The sequence below is a fragment of the Peromyscus californicus genome, unplaced genomic scaffold, assembly GCF_007827085.1.
Source record: "Peromyscus californicus insignis strain IS unplaced genomic scaffold, ASM782708v3 Scaffold_19__1_contigs__length_69161282, whole genome shotgun sequence".
Lineage (NCBI taxonomy): Eukaryota > Metazoa > Chordata > Mammalia > Rodentia > Cricetidae > Peromyscus > Peromyscus californicus.
In genome coordinates, this window is record NW_026294491.1 from 65,631,287 (window position 1) to 65,634,054 (window position 2,768).

The 2,768-nt window shown below is 45.3% G+C and overlaps 1 long non-coding RNA gene across 1 annotated transcript; it reads right to left on the reverse strand.

Annotated features, from left to right (window-relative positions):
* Positions 1-1,188: 1,188 nt before the first annotated feature.
* On the reverse strand, positions 1,189-2,466 carry LOC128115052 (uncharacterized). Its single transcript, XR_008219963.1, has 3 exons — positions 1,812-2,466; positions 1,477-1,593; positions 1,189-1,356 (listed from the first exon to the last, which is right to left on the reverse strand). It is a non-coding gene; the product is annotated as an uncharacterized LOC128115052 (long non-coding RNA).
* Between the last annotated feature and the right edge of the window lie 302 nt (positions 2,467-2,768).

The window sequence follows — 2,768 nt, forward strand, 5'->3', positions numbered from 1 at the left end:
TCCCGCTGGGTGAGAATAAGACCACTACCACAAATTTTGAGCCAAATTTGAAGCCAACTTTATTAAATACTGTCCAGGATGGACACTGGCCAGGTCCATATCCCGGATTCCCAGAGAATGGCCCAAACTACATTTGTCAGAGGCTTATGAAGGCAAAACCCAGAAGGCTACATACTTCCCTCCTTCGTTCAATTCAGGGCAAGCATACACCCTGACATGCTTCCTGCCTATGTACCTCCTGCCTGTGAATGATCAAGCGCATCCTGCGCAGTTGGGGCAACCAAGCTTGTTTACAGAAGTGAAAACATGTGGCTTGCTTGTTATCTCACATGAACAGCAGCCCCCAGCATTCCAGGAAGTTACCTGTTCTTGGGCAAGTGGGGCTCACAGGTTAGATGCGTTTTTTTGTCTTATTGGTCTCTTAGGCACAATAATTTAAACTTAAAAAGTTCCTGTAGCCATCACACTTTTCTTCTCTTTCTGTGGGGCAATATGTCCAGTCCCGTGCTGATTTGCTCCGTCTTGGACTTTTCCTTTAATACAGATTACTTGCAGCAATGAATGCTTTGTCTCATTTTCAAATTCCTGGTTAATATGAACATTCATTTGAGCAGCTCTGTCTCTTGGGTGTGTGGATTCTCTAGGATAGATGACCTCTAAAGCTCTTCCCCAGAACCCACATTCAAGGATCCTTTGTTAGGATTTGAAGACAAACCTGAAGATGCCTACAAGTAACTGGGAAGATTACGTACAGCCTGTGGCAGAGTGCCAGGTAGGTGGAAAGGTACTCATCTTTTATCTTGCAAATTGAATACAGAAATAACTGCAAGAGAATAGGTAAGACTTCCCACACAGTCGCTTTCTTTCTTTCTTCTTTTTTTTTTAACTAAAGACACTTGTAACCATGACTTCACTGCTGAACTGACATCACCCTGGTTCCTCTGACAGACTTTGTCACATAAAGCGGTAGGATGGGCTTCAGCTGGAGTGTGGTGCGAGCAGGGGCACAAATCCATCATCAACACTGTGCCTGTTTGAGCTTCTCGGCTGTACTTCTCTCACAGACTACCGCAAACCTGTTAGAGAAATGCTGGTCAGTTTGGAGCACACAGAAGAAATGTTGGGCAAAGTGAATTCTAGCCAAAGAAGGTGGAGTCAACCATCTCAGTAAATGGCGGACCGGTGAGTCTCGTCTTGTTAATTTATACAAATAATGTTTTCACCACATGAAAACTGCTTAAGATCCTCTGTGACTCAAAAGATTGTATTGCTTTTTAGCAATGAAAGCTTTGGTATACAGCTCCTGATTTGTCCATAGCTCTTATTTTTCCCTCCAGGACTTCAAAGTCCTTTCACCTAAGAAGGGAAGATAGATACACATGAGTCAACTTGACCAAAGAAAGGGCAGAATATTAAAATAGCCATTGAATGCAGTGAAGGTGCTAATGATGAGTGACTTGGCCAAAGTATGCTTACCTAGGGCCCTAGAACTGTGGCAGGAGTCCCCTAATCACTGCTTCATATACAGTCCATGGAGCATAGTCATGTCCCTGTATGGTTTACTGTTTAGGTGTCTTGATCTGGTTCATTTATCTGCCAGTTAAAGAATTAAAAGGCAGGAAAAACCTCAGACACAGCAGGAAGCAACAAACTTTATTACAGCTAAAGACACACACACACACACACACACACACACACACACACACACACACACACACACACACACACACACCGGGGAGGGAGGGTGGAGGGGAGAGAGAGACAGAGACAGAGACAGAACAAAGTACATCAAGAGAAAAGGAAAGACTCACCAAAGCAGAGAAGGGAGTGAAATCCAGCGGGAGGGCCTGGTTTTGGTGGTATAGGGCAGATTCTCCTCCTATGATTTGGGGTTGGTCAATAGCTGACCAGCCCACAGCTCACATAAATATGTTTAGAATGGACCTTGAACACATCTGGCCATCCTGCACCAGTCAGCCAGAAGGGGATCCCTGCTGGTGGGTGAAAACTGGGAGAATTATGCAGAAGAAGATGGAGGTGTACCATCTTTGTTATCTCTGGTTCCTTTCCCGTCTGTCTGTCTGTCAGGGATCTGTCTCCAAGTCCCTCAGTGGTGTCTAAGGACTTAATGAAACCCAAGTGACCAGGGATGCATGCGGAGTTGTAAGCCAGAGCTCTGCCCAGCAGATTCAGAATGGTGCCTCTAGGTCAGATTGGAGATTCGCCCACAACCCTTAGCCTGACTAGAACAAAAAGAAAAGATTTCACACCAGCCGAGCCTTTTCCTTTTCTAATATGTAGAAACGAAATAATGACCCTTGCTGCCAGGCTGTGGGAAGACTGGCCCAGCCCACCTTTCTCGAAAACCCATGATCTGCTTTTCAAGGGGAGATGAAAGTGCCAGGGAGAGACAATGGATCTGAAACACCGGCTGACTTCTGCATATTCATGACTATTTTAATGCAAATGAACATTTCAAATTGATCTGCTTTTGCCCAGGTGCTGTTGGAAGTGTGTTAAGCTTATAAAATTGCTTCTCTGTTCTTCAGATCCCCAAGAACAACTTCCTCCACTTATTTACAATTCTCTTAGAAGGTTTCCCAGGTGTTCACCTTGGGCTGAAGCTCCGGCCACAAGGGCTGCAATTCAGGCTAGCCCACAGGAAAGCCTGTACTAGTTAATTGGAGCCCAGGTCTGAGAGGCCCTCCTTTTTCTGCCCGGGCCAGAGAGGCTTATCACAGATCAGATTGCCCTTCCTTTGAGGTAAG